Source organism: Macaca mulatta, chromosome 7 (assembly GCF_049350105.2).
Source record: "Macaca mulatta isolate MMU2019108-1 chromosome 7, T2T-MMU8v2.0, whole genome shotgun sequence".
Taxonomy (NCBI): Eukaryota; Metazoa; Chordata; class Mammalia; order Primates; family Cercopithecidae; genus Macaca; species Macaca mulatta.
Window position 1 is genome coordinate 86,400,702 of NC_133412.1, and position 19,272 is coordinate 86,419,973.

The following is a 19,272-nucleotide window of genomic DNA, read 5'->3' on the forward strand; positions in this document are numbered from 1 at the left end:
GTGAAACTCCACAGTGTCTAGTACGCTGAATAGTCATGAATTTAATGAGGATATGTCAAATTGCACGTTTTTGTTTGGATTTGTTTTGTTTTGTCTTAATTCTTACTTAGACTCAGCTCTTGTAATCAGGAAACTAATGTCTTCCTTCAGCTCACTGAAATGTTCCTTCATTTTGGATATAGTAACCACTTTTCCACTCTTTCCTTTTTTTCTTCTGGATGGCTTATTTGCATGTTCCATTTCCTGGATCTGTGCTTTAAGTCACCTACGTTTTCACTCATGTGTTTCCGTCTTTGTGGCGTGTTGTGTTTCCTTTTACTTAATCCTCCAGATCTCTAATTCAGCTGCTATCAAGAATTAGGCCATTTTTCCCTCATTCATCTAATAGCTATTTCAATGCAGACATCGTGAAGGTAGATATAGAAGATCTTTGTGGTGTTTCAATGACATATCCTTGAGAATGCTCATTTTTTTCATCTTCATCTCTCCGTCTCTTCTATCAACAATGAGTCGTATGACATAACCATTTGGGTTTCTCTCATCTAGTTCCTGAATCCCACTGGAGAAGCTATGGTTTTTCTTGAAGGTCATGTTCTATTGATTTGTACGGGTCACATGTTTGGTTCCGGGCAAGGAGAAAGGCCAAAATGGTAGGGAAGTTTCTCTTCCTGTTACCATCTGCTGAGGCACTGAAAAGACTGGCAGGACACTCAGGCTACCAGATGCAGAAGCTCATCTGCTTGTTTCTGCCTCACTTCTCCAGGGCTACCATGGACCACATCCTGATGAAGATATGTGAAGCATCTCCTTCAGGATCCACACAATCTGCTCTCTTTGCTCAGACCTTGAAAAGAAGCTGGCTTTCTCTTTCTTTGCTCCTTCACCTCTAACTCAACCCTCAGATGTCTCAGCATCCCCCTTAGCATCAGGTTCACTATCCCACTGGTGGCCTTGGTACCTCATGGCTTGAAGGGGATGAAAAGGGAAAAAGTGTTAGGGGTGGACACTCAGGCAGTATCCCCAAAGAATCCTCCCCACCCCACCATGTTTTCTTAGGTTCTTCTTCTGATGTGAGCTGGTCTCATCTTCCTTTTCAAATGGTAAGTTTCTTGATAGCAGGATCACATCACCTATGCCACTGCATTTCTCTCTGCAGCTACCACAAATGCCAGGCCATTGTAGACACTCAATAAACAGGGGCTCGCCTTGACAACAAATCCTGTTATCTTATTTGGCACATTTCATAACCTTTCTGGCTAAAAGTAACAGTCCAACTGGCTGGAATACCATGTGTGAAATGTGCCAGAGTATCTAACTCAGGGAGGCCCAGGCACACCTACGCACTTGTCTTCCAAGAATCAGATGATGCTGGAAAACTGAATGCTTAGTGGAGTTGATGCCAGTACCTTGGGGGATAAGGAGAGAAAGTGTGGCATTGGATTTAGCAAAAGAGATTGGAGCTCCAATTCCAGTCTTTCCACTTATCAGTCAAATGATTTATCTTCTTTGAACTTCAATTTATTCACTTACAAAATAGGTTAAGAAAATAGTTACTTCTTCACAAGGCTGTTACAGGGATTAATTCATAAATTAACATGTCTGCTACATAACAAGAGCTCAGGGACTGTGAGCTTCTAGCATTCTTGTTATGACCATTATTGTTACAGTGGGGAGAGGGGATGGGCTGGTCAATAGTTGAGGGGCAGAAACCAGGGAAGAGGAAGAGGAATGGGGAAAAGAATGAGAAAGGGAGGACCTTAACTCTGAGTCTTCACCCAGAGATCCTGAAAACATTGGCTATTTAAGGAGATTTTAATTCCTTTTCCAGTAATAGTGACATTTCTACAGACTGGGTCTGTATTTTTTTTTTCCATTTTCCTAAATAGTATCACATCAAACCTCCTAAGAGAGTGCCTTTCCCACCCAGTCACCTCAAATAGGGCCAGAGGGATGGAGTGGATGGGAGGAGGTGAGATGGGGCAGAAGTAATGCAGTCCCCAGCTCGTCAGCAGGTGCCCATTGTTGGAATTCTTCAGCTTTAATGGTCTTTCCCATTTCTCGCATGGAGAAAGACAGCACCTCCTTTGACATTCTTTATGGGTAAGGTGAAGTCAGGGCAGGAGGAGCCACAGCTCCATAACTTTCTGAGTTGACCAGAGATCCCTCAGGAGCAGCCTGAGTTCCTGTGCCAGATGGCCCGGGTTCTAATTCTACTTCTTCCACTGAGTAATTGTGTGACCTCAGGCAAGGTACTTAACCTCTGTGTGTCTCAGTAAAAGGATGCTTTATTAACAAACTTTTATATTGCACTATTTAAAGGACTTTACAAATACAAATTCATTTAGTTCTTATAGCAATAGAAGGTAGGTCAGTGCCAGGTGCTGTGGCTTGTAATCCCAGCACTTTGGGAGGCCAAGGCGGGCAGATCACTTGGGGTGAGGAATTCAACACTAGCCTGGCCAACATGGTTGAAACCCTGTCTCTACCAAAAAAATACAAAAATTAGCCAGGCATGGTAGTGTGAGCCTGTAATTTCAGCTACTCGGGAGGCTGAGGCACAAGAATCACTTGAACCCGAGAGGTGGCAGTTGCAGTGAACCAAGATCATGCCACTGCACTCCCACCTGGGCAACAGAGTGAGACCCTATCTCAAAAACAAGAGAAGATAGGCCAGACAAAATGTGGTAAAGATTAAATGGTTAATATATGCAACATGCTTAAAGCCCCCTGTTTGGTACATGGTAAATGCAAGCATGATCCGGTGTTGTCATCATTATTGTAAATGTTATCCATTAGCTGCCATCATCTTCTTCTCCTTCATCTTTCAGGGGTTCTGTTGTGGTATAGCACTTGAGGGCATTTTTTCTCTCCTCATTCCACCACCAAACTCTCCTCATTTCACGGGGGGTAGGGGGTGGCATATCTAAGTTTATTGATTTATGGTTTTTTTTTTTTTTTTTTTTTTAGCAATTTCAACTTTCAGATTTAGGGGCTATATATGCAGGTTAAATGGGTATACTGTGTGATGCTGATATTTGGGGTACAGATGATCCCATCACCCAGGTAGTGAGCACAGGACTCAATAAGTAGTTTTTATAGCCCATGCTCCCTTTCTTCCCTCTCTGTCTAGCAGTCTACAGTATCCATTTTTTATGTCCATGCATACATGTTTGACTCCCATTTACATGTGAGAATATGCGCTATTTGGTTTTCTGTTTCTGTGTTAGTTTGCTTAGGATAATGGCCTCCAGCTGCAAACAGGTTGTTGCAAAGGACATGATATTGTTCTTTGTATGACTGCATAGTATTCCATGGTGTATATGTACCACATTAGCCAGTCCACAGTTGATGGGCACGTAGGTTGATTCCATGTCTTTGCTATTGTGAATAGCTCTGTGATGAACATAGAAGTGTATGTATCTCTTGGATAGAGCAATTTATTTTCCTTTGGGTATATACCCAGTAATGGGATTGCTGGGTGGAATGCTAGTTCCATTTTTAAGTTCTTTGAGAAATCTCCAAACTGCTTTCCACAGTGGCTGAAATTGTACATTCCCACCAGCATTATAGAAGCATTCCCTCTTCTCCACAGCCTCACCAGCATGTTATTTTTTGACTTTTAATAATAGACATTCTGACAGGTGTGAGATGGTATCTCATTGTGGTTTTTAATTTACATTTTTCTGATGCTTAGTGATGTTGAGCATTTTTTTTTCATGTTTTTTGGTTGCTTGTAGGTCTTCTTTTGAGAAGAGCCTGTTCCTGTCCTTTGCCCATTTTTTAATGAGTTGTTGCCTTTTGCATGTTGAATTATTTAAGTTCCTTATAGATTCTGGATGTTAGACCTTTGTTGGATGCATAGTTTGGGAATATTTCCTCCCATTCTGCAGGCTGTTTGTTTACTCTGTTGATGGAGTCTGTTGTTATGCTCTTTAGTTGAGTTAGATGTTGCTTATACATTTTTGCTTTTATTGCAATTGCTTTTGTGGACTTAGCGAATAATTGTTTACAAGGATGATGTCTAGTAAATATTTCCTAGGTTTTCTTCTAAAATTTTTACAGTTTGAGGTCTTACATTTAAATCTTTAATCCATCTCAAGTTAATTTTTGTATGTGGTGAAAGGTAGGGGTCCAGTTTCATTCTTCTGCATATCCCTAGCCAGCGATCCCAGCACAATTTATTGAACACTCTCCCTGTTTTTGAGGCACAGTCATTTCAGCATTTCCATCACATTCTTGCCTCCCCTTGACACTGCTTACCTTTACCATCCTTGTGTTCTGAATCCCTGCTTCTTCCAGCTAACTGAAATGGGTTCCAACTCTCCCCAGGCCCGCAGCGTGCCAAGCACGGTGCTAGATATTCTCACCTATCCATAGGCTAGGGCTTGGGGAAGCTGGGTGCAAACATCCATTCATCTCCAAAACCCAGTCCCATCCTATTTTACCAAATTATTTAAAAATATTCCCCTCACCTTCCCAACATTTTTATTCATCACTCTTAAACACTGAACTGATTTGTTTACAAGGCACATCATCTAAATGTTTAAAATAAAGATTCATGCTAACTTAACGTACTTATTATGATTCTCAGTTGTCTGTATCTTTTAATTTTTTAAAAAAGATAGTATGTGAGCTGCTATGTATCATGTAATGTGCCTTCTTGACCGGCGGTAGGTTCTTATTCAAGCACATAACCTTAAATAGGTCAGTGACATGGATGTATTTGATATGTTAAGAGGAAAAGCTGGTTACAAAACATATGTAGAATAGCATGCTATTTTATACATCTGCAAAGATATATACCAAAGCAATCACAATGGCTAACTTGTAGAAAAGGCAAAAATTCTTTTTCAGGGTATTCTTAGTTTTGCTTTTTGTATATTCTAATTTTTCTTTGTTCTGAGTATGTACTGCTTTTATAATGTCACAAAGAAGTACAAGAAACCATATTTTGGTGGGAAACATGGTTGGAACTTATCTCAGCCAGTTGAAACCATCCTCAATAAAGCTTTTTATGTTTTGTTTTGTTTTACTTTTTTTTTTGAGATAAAGTCGTACTTTGTTGCCCAGGCTGGAGTGTAGTGGCATGATCACTGCAGCCTCAAACTCCTGGGCTCAAGCAATCCTCTTGCTTCAGTCTCCTGAGTAGCTGGGACTACAGGTGTGTGTGACCATGCCAGGCTAATTTTCTTGGGGGGGTGAGTAGACATGGAGTCTTGTTATGTTGTCCAGGTTGGTTTTGAACTCCTGGCCTCAAGCAATCCTCCCATCTTGACCTCCCAAGGGGCTTGGATTATAGACATGTGCCCCCATACCTGGCCCCATTAAGCCTTTAATCTGTTGTCTCATCAGGCTGTGCACTTGTCTGAAAGATGGCTCTGTTTATTGTGTCCTATCATGTTGTTAATTACTTTGAACTCAAAACATCTGGGTGGTAATGTCTATAGCTGTTTAAGATTCTTCTTTTCATGTTTTGAATACATAGAAAGGTATATAAAATTGTTTCTTATCATAATAATGAAATCAAAAACAATCAGTCCTATGTGTTGAAGGCAAAATTGACTTCCCTAGCTTGGTGCATGAAGAAAAACAAAGGTTGAGCTGAGTCCTCCCACTCTGCCCCATCACCAGCATCTTAGGATGCAGGGCACACTGCAGGCCCTTGGCCATGTCACAAGCAACCTCGGATGAAGGGCACTTACTCTCTCACCCCATTTTCTTCCTTGTATAACTGTGCAGTTTCTTAAACTACCCTTTGCCTCACTACATATTGTAATCACGTTCATTAATTTTCAAAGTGCCTCTTTTTCTAATCGTTCTAGAAGTACACTTCATATAGTGAAAGCTAATGAGCATGTGTTCAGGAAATAGTGAAGAGCTGAATTTAGATTTTTATTAAATTTGTATTTTATATTTTTTTATTTACATTTTTCTGATTAAAAGTGTGTCTTGTATTTTGTTTACTTCTACAGGAAACAAAGAGGGTGATTATGTCTGCTCAAAACCAAGCATGTATCTGAAAAAGTAAAATTTCAATTAAGTATCTAGATATTGCATCTTTTTGCTTTTTATTTTGTTGTTTTTTTTGTTTTTTGTTTTTGAGAAGAGTGTCGCTCTCTCACTTAGGCCGGAGTGCAGTGGCGCCATCTCGGCTCACTGCAACCTTGGCCTATCGTGTTTAAGTGATTCTCCTGCCTCAGCCTCTCAAGTAGCTGGGATTACAGGCACAGGACACCACACCCAGATAATTTTTGTATTTTTAGTAGAGACAAGGTTTCTCCATGTTGGCCAGGTTGGTCTCGAACTCGTGACCTCAAGTGATGCACCCGGATCAGCCTCCCAAAGTGTTGGGGTTATGGGTCTGAGCTACCGCGTCCAGTCCCAGCTATTATATCTGTTTAATATCAATACGTGAAGAGCTGTGTTGGTATGTGTTTGCTTTGCTTTTTGTTAGGTTGATTGGCATTATGTAGAATGCCACAGTGGAACCGAAAAGCTCATCTCTACTTCAAAAATTAGAATAAAATGAATTTAAAATTTTTCTTATACTTTTCTCAGGTGCCTTTGAAAAATATTAAGGGCACCAGCTTAAAGCTATTAAAAGGCATATGTTTGTAAGTAAGAATTGCAAGAACTGACATAACTGAATATTAAGAATTACTTTAAAAACTAAAAACTCTGAACAAATATTAGCCTGGAAAAGTGGAGAAAAAGGGTGATTTAACAATTAGTTCCAAATAAATAACAGATTGGTAGGGGGTAGGCATCTTGTTGCCACCCCACTTAAAGACAAGGACTGTAGAGAATTGTCTTTAGATTCTATCGTGTCTTTGATCAGACGTAACACAGTGCTGGACATGTAGTGAATGTCCTTCAATACCTCCTATTCAGCATACATCCCATATGTATGCAGGCACTGTGTGACCACCTGGGGCAGGTAAACAGAGCTGCACCATGCTGCCATAGAGCTGAACCCGAAGTGTTCTGAGAAGTGTCCACTAATAACCCAGGCGAGCATCAAGGAAGAGAAACTGTGCAGAAAGAGCAACATCTCTAGGAGTAGCTTTTACAGGTGAAGAGAGATTGTGCAAGAGAATGAAGGAAAGTCAGGGATTCCAGGCGAGGGGAATTGCATGGTCAAAGGCACTAACGTATAATGTGCCTAGCAAATAGACTTCTGCAGGACTGGAGAGCTGGATTTGTGGCAACAGATGGCATAGTAGAAACGGGTTCAGGCCATGTTAGCAAAAGTTTTTCTTGTACACCATGTTAAAAGTCTGAGTTTTGTCTCCAAGACAATTGTAGAACTCTTACAGTAAGGACTTTCTACAGAGAAATGACATTATCTTATTAACATTATAATGTTTAAAATATCACTATAGCAGCAGTATGAAGAATAGAATGGTAAGGAATTAATACTGGATGCTGTTGCAAGATTCTAGGCAAAAAAAATTTTAGGAACTGAATTAAGACTGTGGCTGTATGGGTAGGGATGAAGAGAAGGAAGAAGAGTCAGGTGATGACAAACAGCGGAGGCAGAACTTGTGAATCACCTTGATGAAGAGGAAAGAGGAAGAGATCGTCCAGGATGACCCTAGGTTCTTGCATTGAGTGACTGAGTAGATGGTAGCTTATTTTCCCCAAACAGGCAATACAGGAGGAGATATGGATTTGGGGGGGCTACGAAGGGAGATAATCTATTTAGTTTCCTAGTTGTAGAACTTAAGAGTACCTCTAATGAGGAAGTCACATTTACTAGCGTATAAGAACCATGAGAATGGGAACCTTGTTGGTTTCATTCACTATGTCCCCAGTGCCTAGCACAGTACCCAGCAGATGATAAATCCTGGTAAATTCTAGTTGAATGTGTGTTCCTGGACACATTTTTGGGTCCAGGTCTCAGCAATTATTCAATGCTCTTTGGTTTTCTTCCATAGAAAATCCTAAAACCTCCTTTGATGTTAATAGAGATTGTCTTACATCCAGAAATAAGAGATTCTGCTCCATGCTCACAGGGGCGAGTTACAAAACCATGACTAAGATTCCTATTGGTCCTATCACTCTTCGTTAACACGTATAAGCAGGGCTGGTTAATTGTTAACTGACAAAAAAGCAAAAACTGCAATAATAAAGTTTGAAGTGGTCAGACAGAGAAGAATTAGTCACTGGAGTGAGCCTCTAATAATATTGTAATAAGACATGTGGCTTTCAAGTTGCCATTGAAATGATTAGGAGGCAGGGCGTGGTGGTGCATGCCTATAATTCCAGCACCTTGGGAGGCTGAGGTGGGAGGACTGCTTGAGCACAAGAGTTTGTGACCAGCCTGGGCAATATGGCAAGACTCTGTCTCTACAAAAAAACTAAAAAATTAGTTATGCATGGTGGCTCACACCTGTAGTCCCAGCTACTTGGGAGACTGAGGTGGGAGGTTCACTTGAGCCTGGGAGGTTGAGGCTGCATTTAGCTATGATTGTGCCACTGCACTCCATTGTGGGTGACAGAGTGAGACCCTAATCTCAAAAAAAAAAAAAAAAATTAGGGGAACCAAGTATAATTGTTAAGAATGACTATGAGCCAATTTAATTTGGTTTTAGAGTACCAAAAACTCTAAAAGGGATTGTTGCATTAGAACAAGAAACAGTGAGAAGTACATAGATCAAATAAAAACCTGAAGAAAACTTTAAGAAAAAAGAAAAAAATCTAATAAATGGCACTGCTACTTGGAGAAGTTGGAGCAAATCTTACTTGCCAGGGAAGCTTGAATTACCTGCCTATCCCTTTAAGCATTTTCATGTACAAATCAAACACAGATGGCCCATTACATTTATGACCTCACTGTCGATTACTCTAGATGGAGCATGCATTAATTATTGAAATATTTTCATAGTATACAAGTTTTTAGTGGGCTACATTGCCACAGATAATTTCAACTTTCTGATTAGAAGCTGGTATAAACAATTTTATTTATGAGAATTAATCTCTTGAATGTAGTAAACACTACGAATACAGTAGTGATTTTTTCCCCCCATTTAACAAAGCCAAACTAGGAATCCTGGCCTCTATCCTTGAAACTCAGCATTATGTTAGCATTGCATACAATACATAAACTCTGCCAAAATCTATTACAATTGCAGTAAATTTTGATTACCGGAGTTGTTTGTTATTTATGTCTACAAGATAAAGATAATATTGGGAATAGCCCTCTTCTATTCAATGTATAAATTACTTCCATAAAATATCTTGTTTTGTAAACAGTAAAAAAAGAAAAAAAGACTAAACTTGGTTGAAGCTTCAAATTGTTGCATCTACTTTAGTTCAAGTCAATAAACACTTCAGATGATGTGGAAGCCCACAGAAAGGTTTAGACTTTTAATCGTGCCCTGGTTTATCTCTGGCATGATAAACAAAATGCTGGGGCCATTCACTGTTAAAGAACAATAAAAACATTCCAGTGAAGGAGTGCGCAGGAGAGAAGGCACGTAGAAAAACATTTTGCAGGACCTTAAGGAAGACACGTATTTTCTATCATTCTGGAAGAAAGCTATTCATTCAACAAACATCAACTGAGCACCTATTGTGTGCTTGAGACTTTTCTAAGCATTTGTGGTGCTTTGGGAGGAAAAACTAAACTCTCTTTCTGCCAGGTATAGATTCTAGCAGAATTGATTACCTCCTTAAATCCTGTTTGCACAGAGAAGGAAGCTGAAGCTTAGCAAAGTGAGCTAACTAACCAAAGATTACCCACACAGAAGGCAGTGGAGCTGAATAAGAGCCCGGGCCATGTGGCCCCAGAGCCCCTATTCTTCACCTACTGTATCTCAGTTGCCTTCACCATTTTCAACCTTTCTCTGGCTCAAAGGTCTATTAATCTGGGTCTTTGTGAATTTATATTTAAATGTAGGCAGCTGGACTTCCTTCAGTCTAGGTCTTCATTTAGGTCAGTTAGCTTTTAAAAAATAGTTATCTGTATTTCTTCTCTCTGAAATTCACCATAGGAAAGAATGTTCAGGTAAAGAATGGCACAAATAAGATAGGCATCGCAGAAATGCTGATTTTACAGCCTAGTGGGATATAGTGGCCCTAGAAACAGCAAGCAAGGTCAACATGCAATTATTGGTTTCTTTCTCCGGCCCAAGCCAAACAGGTATAGAAAATTATACTTCTAGCAACACACACATAGCAGCGCTGATGGCACTGTGCTTTCACAATGCGTTGCACAATACAAAAGAAAGAAATTCCTGCATACCTCGGGGACAACTAAGGCTGGAATAATATGATCCTCAGCCAGAATTGTGCAAGAAGATGGAAATTTAGCACATGTATTAGGTGAGAATCTTCTGCCAGTGAGTAATGCTTACATATAAGACCCCTCTAGCAAACATTTATAAGACACACTGCTAATGGAGAGAATTCGTGTAAAAATTAATGATATATTAATTAATTTAACGCTGTTCAATTAATTTTGGATATTCATTTCATTAAATTAAAAAGTAATGCATTTTTCTACTGCTCACAATAAAACTCTCTCAAGTTTATTTAGCACTTTATACATTTAAAAGCTCTTTTGCTATTGGTGCAAGAGAGAGGATCAGAGACATCTGACAACTTGTCTGAGGCCATGTCAAATTTGGCAGGGAACAGCCTAGAACCTAGAGTTACAGATTTACAAGGTCAGGCCATGGACATTCTTTCACGTTATTCTTATTTGATCCCCAATAAAGCAGGTATTATCGTGTTCACTGACCATAGGAGAGGCTGAGGCTTAGGGATGTAGAACAAGTCAATGCTCAATTCCATTCCAAAAAATGTAACTGTGCATACAAATTCTACTAAGGGTGTGTTGGTAAAAGAGCATGGCTATTGGGAGCCAAAGTGTGCAAGAATAAAACATAAAATATGCAATAATGTACAAGGTAAAGAAGTTGTACCATGGTAGAAGTAATTAATTTTATCTAGAATAAAAAAAAAAGGTCCAATCAATTATAAATACAACTGACTATAAAAACTATAATGATAGTGGTTGGACGCAGTGGCTCATACCTGTAATCCCAGCACTTTGGGAGGCCAAGGCAGTCAGATCACCAGAGGTCAGGAGTTCCAGACCAGCCTGGTCATGGTGAAACCCTGACTTGACTTAAAAAATGCAAAAATTAGGCAGGTGTGGTGGTGGGTGCCTGTAGTGCCAGCTACTCAGGAGGCTGAGGCAGGAGAATTGCTTGAACGTGGGAGTCGGAGGTTATAGTGAGTGAACTGACATCACACCACTGCACTCCAGCATGGGTGACACAGCGAGATCCTGTCTTAAAAAATCAAATCAAATAAAAAAGAACTATAATGATATTGTGTATTGTGACTGGTTATGTAGTACCTGATGCTATGGTTCCTTACGAGATCATGCAATACAATTACCTTGGACACTTGAAAAAAAGTAGAATCTTGTACCTGTGGAATCAGACACTTTGGACATAGAGGGCATAAACCCGGTTTTTAACAAGCTGTGTTAGGGGCCCATGGTCTAAAATCTTGCTATTCAAAGTACGGCCCATGAGCCTGCAGCATCCGTGTCACCTGGGAGTCTCTTAAGAATGCAGAAACTGAGACCCAACCCCAGATCTACTGACTTAGAATCTGCATTTGGTTAAATAACAAGATCCCCTGGTGATTTCCTCTAGACTTTACAGTTTGAAGAGACTACAGTTTTCTGGTTTATAGTATCCCTTACTACCACACATTCACCTTATCAGAAAAAAAAAAAAATAATAAGTCAGCATGACTTGAGCTGTTTTTAGTGAATCCATGAGGGATCTAAGTGAACTGTTTCTATTTCCAACTTCCTTCTCAGTCTAATGTTCTAGATTTCCATCATCCTCCGATAAAGGTTTACCAAATATCCAATTAAAAATGTATACTAAATTCTGTTGAAGCTCAACATCTAATTCATGGGCTATCAAGTGTTTCATTCCAAAATTCACCTTCAGAATATTTTTGGAAAGTAAAACATCATTTGCATATCTCTAAATTTCCACTAATTCTTCCATTTTTTACAGTTCCTCAAAGACTAGTAAGGTGCGTTGGCAATCCCATTGGTTAGTTTTCTTCATCCTCTCTCATAAGATAATCAGTCTATAAAAATCAGGATATCTGGGTGTGTTTTTAGTAGCAGGAATAGCTATAATGAGTTCTACCCTTATACTGAGGCTTCAGGTTTCTCTTATAAGTGTCTATTTAAACCAGTGTCCTCAAGTGAAATCAGGGTGGTTTTTAAGTTTACCCATCTCAAGTTCCTTGTTTGCAAGAGCAATGTGTGCTCTTCCCTAGTTTTGGGGGAACCCTTCCAGCTGCCTTTCTGAGGCTAGGAAAAGACAGAATCCGCTTTCTCTGATCCAGCTCTCTCCACTCAGCTAGGAGCAATATAGCTACTGTAATGCTTGGATTTCAATGTCCACTCAATATAACATTAATTTTTTTTTTTTTTTTTTTTTAGATGGAGTCTTGCTTTGTCACCCAAACTGGGATGCAGTGGCACAGTCTCGGCTCACTGTAACCTCTGCCTCCTGGGTTCAAGCAATTCTACTCCCTCAGCCTCCAGAGTAGGTGGGACTACAGGCACGTGCCACCACACCCAGCTAACTTTTGTATTTTTAGTAGAGATGAGGTTTTGCCATGTTGGCCAGGCTACTCTTGAACCCCTGATCTCAAGTGATCTGCCTGCCTCAGCCTCCCAAAGTTCTGGGTTTACAGAAATGAGCCAATGCAGCTTGCCCACATTTTAAAATTTTTTTAAGAAATAAAATAACTTCTCAATCTATCACCCTGACAAGTTCACAGTCCATATAAAGTTAAGTTTAAATATGGGTTTGCCTTTTAACTGTCCTTAAGATTACCCTAAAACTTTTTTCAATATTAATATAGAGTTTATAACATTTTAAAGCCCATATAATATTTCAATATTGGTATGTTATATGTATGGAATCAATCTACTATTCTTGGACATATAGTTGGCTTCCAATTTTTCATTATTATACATAAATTCTAAAAGCTAATTTTAGAGATTCAATCCCAATATTTGACAGTAATCCTTAAAGAAAAAAAAAAAAAAGCACGTGCAAGACCAGGATTCCATGGCTAACTTCCACGAGGCTTCTCATAAATGTATACCATTAGTTACAGGGGGAACAGGCAGAAAAGGGTAGAGACAACTGTATAAAACAGATCCTTTTTATCTTAAAAATCAGCTGAAAGTACATGTTCTACTAATAGACTCAAAGTATCATTTTCATCTCTGAATTGGTATACATAACATAGTCTAAATATGTTATTAATATATATGGGGTTAGCTTCATTGCACTTAAGGGTTCTGAGTTACAAACAATCCATGGGTTATACAGGAGGCCATTTCCTGATTAGATGCCTGCCCTAGAGTAGGAGCTGAACAGAGACTTAACTGTAGCATAACATTTTAATACAGTTACAATTAGATTACATTTTCACATTCTGTTTTAGACTGTGGAGTGGAAAACACATCCATCACTTAGAATGTGTGTAACCCTTATTTAAGTTATACTGGATCAAGCCATTTCACTTAGGACTTAGAGGTTAGCCCAACCTCTGACTTCTGGTTTTCCTCTCCGATTTTTTTTTTTTTTTAGACAGAGTTTCACTCTTGTTGCCCAGGCTGGAGTGCAATGGTGCGATCTTGGCTCACCACAACCTCCGCCTCCCGGGTTCAAACGATTATCTTGCCTCAGCCTCCCCAGTAGCTGGGATTATAGGCATGTGCCAACAAGCCCGGCTAATTTTGTATTTTTAGTAGAGACGGGGTTTCTCCATGTTGGTCAGGCTGGTCTCGAACACCCGACCTCAGTTGATCTGCCCGCCTTGGCTTCCCAAAGTGCTGGGATTACAGGCGTGAGACACTGCACCCGGCCTCCCTCTCCCATTTTAATCCCTGTCATTGTCTTCTATTAACAGTCACACTCATTTGGTGGAAAATGAGGAAGACAGAAAAAGCCTCATGGAGTGGCCTGACTTTGAAGACACGGATTTTTCTGCAGTTGAGGAAAGGGCATTCTGGCCAAGGGAAGAGTAAAGAAGCAGGAAAGTTGAGGGAAGGGTAACCATTTCGTTTTGCTAAGTTAAAATATACATAAAAGAGAAGAAGAAAGGAAGTTTTAAAAGACAATTTTGGAAAAAATCATGGAGGACTTTGAATGGCAAGATAAAGAGTACAAGTAATAAGAAGCTATGTTATACAATAGCCAATCAAAACCAGATTGGGACCAGAAGGATGGTTCGTGCTTGCAATCTCAGCACTTTGGGAGGCCAAGGTGGGAGGATGGATTGATCCCAGAAATTGGAGACCAGCCTGGGGCAACATGGTGAGACCCCATATCCACGAAAAATAAAAAATAGTTAGCTGGGCATGGTGGTGCATGCCTGTGGTACTAGCTACTCCAGAGGCTGAGGTGGGAGATCACTTGAGTCCAGGAGTTCAAGGCTCCAGTGAGCTATGATTGTGCCACTGCACTCCAGCCTGGGTAAGTGAGGGAGACACTGTCTCTCAAAAACAAACAAACAAAAATACTAAAAACCAGATTTGTACTTCATGAAGATTTAGCAGGGTAAAATGGATGGAAGGAAGAAAAGACTAGCAGAGACAAATTAATATGAAGCCACCAGAACAATTTAAAGGTGAGTCTGAATGAAGAGGCAGCAATAAGACTGGGAAGGAGGTCACGGGTGTAAAACACTGTGCAGAGGACCAGAAAAACACTGGGTGAAGGGGACAAGGAAAGTTGTTCCCAGGAGCATCCCCTTCCTGGGCCCTAAATCCTAAACAATCACCACAAATCTGATTATAAGTCTTTCTACCTTGCCCCCAAGGCTGTCTTTGAAAAATAGTAAAAATGTGTAGGCCTCAGCTATAAAACTGGCTGAGACAATTGTTTGAATTTGGACATCAGTGTTATGATCAAAATGAAAATGTGTCACTGACTTTATTGATGCATTTTTAAAAGACAAACAGGCTTCTTTTGTTGACCTGATGCCCCCCAGTTTCTGAATGTCTGGTCACCTCAATGGCCCTGAGCAGCCCTGTTTCTGAACATCTGGCTATGCCCCCGTGATTAGCCTGCCTGGCCCCAGCTTGCCCTAGAAAAGGAAAAGCTCAGTAGCAAAGGCATTCTGGATGGTTTCCGTCTTCTTGGAGAAGCAGAAGCAAAATTATTAACAGAGAATGAGACTAGCTGTAGCAATGTGTAGGTTTCAGTAGAGTTGAGAAAAGCTGTATCAGAGATTATGGTAGGACTTTCATTTAAAATTAAAATTGCTGGATAATATGGCAGTAACTAGTAAAACATAAACTATGCATACTTATGACCCAGCAGTTTCACTTTAAGTGTCCATGTAGAGAAGTACTCATGGCATAAGAGTATTGTATTATGCATACGGGCATATGAGGAATACTAGAGTACACAGGAAGTATGTACCAGGATATTTACTAATGTGCTATTTGTAATAGTGAAAAGGTAGGAGGAATCTACATGCCCATCATAGGAGAAAAACTCAGAGAGCATGGTCTACCCACATCATGGGAAATTCTCTAAGCAGTTAGAAAGAATGGGGTATACCTGTTTCTCCTAACCAGGTAAGATCTCCAAAACACGGATAAGTGAAAATAACAGATGCACAATGATACATACAATATGGCACATTTTGTTGACTCATTTGGACAGAAAAGGGACTGGCAAGATGCATAGCCTTGGTAACATAGATCACATCAAGGGAGGCAGAGAAGTCATAGCAAAGAGCACTTTAGCCTTATCCTCTAATACCTTAATATTTACAAGTAGAATAAGTATATGGTAATTGTTTGGTGTTTCAAAATTTATTTGAAAATTTTAAATTTTTTTTTTCTAGGGAGTCTCTTTTCGCATTAAATATCAGATCTTACACCAAAGATATCTTTCTTTCAAAACGATTGTTTAAAAAAGTCAATAAAGGCACTGGTGTAATGCAGGACCTAATCGTTGAATAACAATAGAAAGATAGAACAATAGATACATAGAGAGATAGAAGGACAGAGAGACAGAGAGATAGACAAATCAGCCAAGCTACTTGCATAGCCAGTTTCCCGAAGAGCTGCCAATTTTATGCAAGATTATCAAGGCAACTCTGTTCAATATAATGATGGGACCCCCACAAGTTAAATAGTACAGCAAAATAAATATCAATGGCATGCCACTGAACTGCCAACACAGGCAAATCCTTGCATATGTCATATTTAAAAGGCAGAATGAAACATCAGGAGACTGAGATGAGGTCCAGGAATGGAGCCGATTTAAAATCAGAACTGAACAATCTAGGCCGGGCGCGGTGGCTCACGACTGTAATCCCAGCATTTTAGGAGGCCAAGGCTGGTGGATCACGAGGTCAGGAGTTCAAGACCAGCCTGGCCAAGATGGTGAAACCCCGTCTCTTCTAAAAATACAAAAATTAGCCGGGCATGGTGGTGGCCACCTGTAGTTCCAGTACTCGGGAGGCTGAGGCAGGAGAATTGCTTGAACCCAGGAGGCGGAGGTTGCAGTGAGCCAAGATCATGCCACTGGCACTCCAGCCTGGGCAACAGAGCAAGACTCCGTCTCAAAAAAAAAAAAAAAAAAAAAAAAAACGGAACTAGACTAGAATTTATTCACTGGAATATTTTTCTAGGTTCAAAAATCAGTGGAAGCAAATTATTTTCTAAATTAGAAACTATATCTGCAATACCTTTATATCGGTTCCCATTTTAGAGGACAAGGTAGAGCTAATGCAATGTTAATACAGTTTAGCAGATAATGATTATTGGCAAAATCATCTTTTGCTCCCTTATGACTTTTTCACTTAAAAACTTGATGGTGTTTGGGGTAAAATGTCATAAGAGACATTCTAGTATATGACAGAAAAGAAAATATTAACTCACTATGTAGCCAAGAGATGGATTAATCTTTCAAGCAATTCAAAAAGAGAATTGGAACATGAACTCTAAAAAACAATTCAAGTATCCTGAAAACCGCTAAAACATCTCTGCTTGTAATAGGACCCTTTGGTGAATCTCAGGTATTTTGGTCACATCGCTTCAACTTCTTAATTCAGAAGTTAAGTTTTAATGTGAGTCGTTTCAGTTTTCATGTATTTAAAAGTAATAACCACCGAAACAGTTTTTACAAAACTACTTCTTCGAGCCTAATGTTGAACACAGTCTGCACTGCTGAGCGTGTGAGAGTCACTCTGGGAAAAGGGTGTTTAATGAATAACTTTACAGTAAAAGGCCTTGAAAACTTCCTCTAAACATTAGACCCGTGCTTTCTTTCTGAAACACATTAACAGCCTCCAGAAGCCTCATAGATGCTGGCAAGCCCGTTTTAGGCAGACTTTTGAAGTCGCTGACATTTGTGTGCAGGGAAAGGTGCCTGCCTGCTCCCCACCCCGCCCCCAGCCCCTCCCCCACCCAGGCAGTGTTTGGAGATCCTGTTGACTTAAGAGTTTTGCTGGAGAGAAAGATTGATAAAGCAAAGCAATCGGAGTTATTTCCTATGCATGAAATTGATTAAATGCTTCACTAAATGGCTTATAAATTTGCTTCTCATATTTCTGTCACCCACTGAAAAGATTACAGAAACTCTGCATATAACTATATTGTATACAATACCAAATTACAAAAGGTTGTAAAAACTAATGTTTTGTTTAAAGTTTTGAGCAGGACCATATGCCTTCAGTGACCTTGAGTAAGCTATTTTAATTCAAAACATTTCAAAGAATATAAAGGGGAGAAATATTCAACTACATAACAAACCAGACCAGTGGTGGGTAGATCTCTGTTAACTATGTTGAACTTCTGCTCTATTCTGCGAGGGTGTAGAGTGAATCCCGTCATACAAACGCCTTGTGTCTGGAAAGCTTGGAAGCACATGTGGTGTCTATGGGGATATATTTACAAAGGAGATGAAAAAAGGGCTTTAGGACCTCCCAAAGTTGAATCTGCTGTATTATTTTTAGTTGAGAGACACATCCTAATGAGTTCTGAGTCTTGCAGAGACTTGTAAAACTATGTAGAAAAGGTGACAAATATTAACAAGGGTGGTGGGGTTGTTTTATTTTGGAGGAATTTTTGTTTGTTTGCTTTTAATCTTTACACATCTTTCAAATGTCAGCTAAGTTCTATTCTTTCTACCATGTGACAATTTCTTCTAACTATTGTGTAACAGTTGGAAGGGATGTTAGCATAGAGGCGATTTACAAGCAAGCAGGTGACCTGCAGATGTTATGGGGAAACTAGCCCTTTTCTTTACACGGCCTTAAAAGTACCTGCACTGCTACAGGAAAAATGATATTCTTTCATAACATTTATAAGACATCATGTCCCCGGCAAGAATTAACATTTGGCATTAATGCACAGTTCTGGCCATAACTTCTAGAAAAGAAATTTTACAACAAGTAATGTGCTTATATCCCTCCTGGCCTGTCCTCTGTAATACATATCCCCAACCTTTCACCTTCAGAAATAGCCAGTGCAGGGACAAAGATGGCTGACACAGCTATGGCCATCTGGAGCCCTGTGAACTAGAAAAGACCAGGGAAGTACTGTCAATGGAGGGGGCAGAAGTACTTTCTAACATCAGGCCCAGTCCAATGCCCATCTGCTTATGCAACCAGTTTCTGGGTACAGGCAAGTAGTTGCACTGGAATTATCTCTCATATATGAAAACACAATGTAATCTCACTTAGTAAAACCCTGGTTTCTTTCTTTCTTTTTTTATGAGTACCTGTTCTGGGAGATATGCCAAAAATTCAGGGATAATTTAACCAAACCATCAACAACTGGACAACTTATTTAACTCTTTGGTGAGTGTCACATGAACCTTTTTGCTGGCATCAAGCCACCACATAATGAATCCTGATGCCAGACACAGAGGGTTTGAAAAATTAGAATAAAGGAAGAGGTTCCTTACTATACAACATATAAAAGAACTAGCTTCTACCGACAGGTATTTGCCATCTTAGGAGATAAGAATCTGTGTCTCCTGAAAGTCTATTTCTTGAACTCCAATGCTACAAGCTTCTCCTTTATAAAATGGTTTGGGTAATCAAATCTATTGAAGATCAAATGTCCTGGGGATTCACAGTGCGTTGTAATGTGCTGGAGGCTTTTGGGAGCCCTGCTGCAGACACTCCTATTTAACTCAGGTTAATCTACTCTTTCTAACTTGACCCCGGACATTTTTTTAAATCAAT

The 19,272-nt window shown here is 39.7% G+C and overlaps 1 protein-coding gene across 8 annotated transcripts in view; it reads right to left on the reverse strand.

Annotated features, from left to right (window-relative positions):
• Positions 1-19,272, reverse strand: part of LOC144329734 (uncharacterized) — a 124,414-nt gene that overhangs the window by 41,473 nt on the left and 63,669 nt on the right. The gene's annotated exons all lie outside the window — the stretch shown is intronic.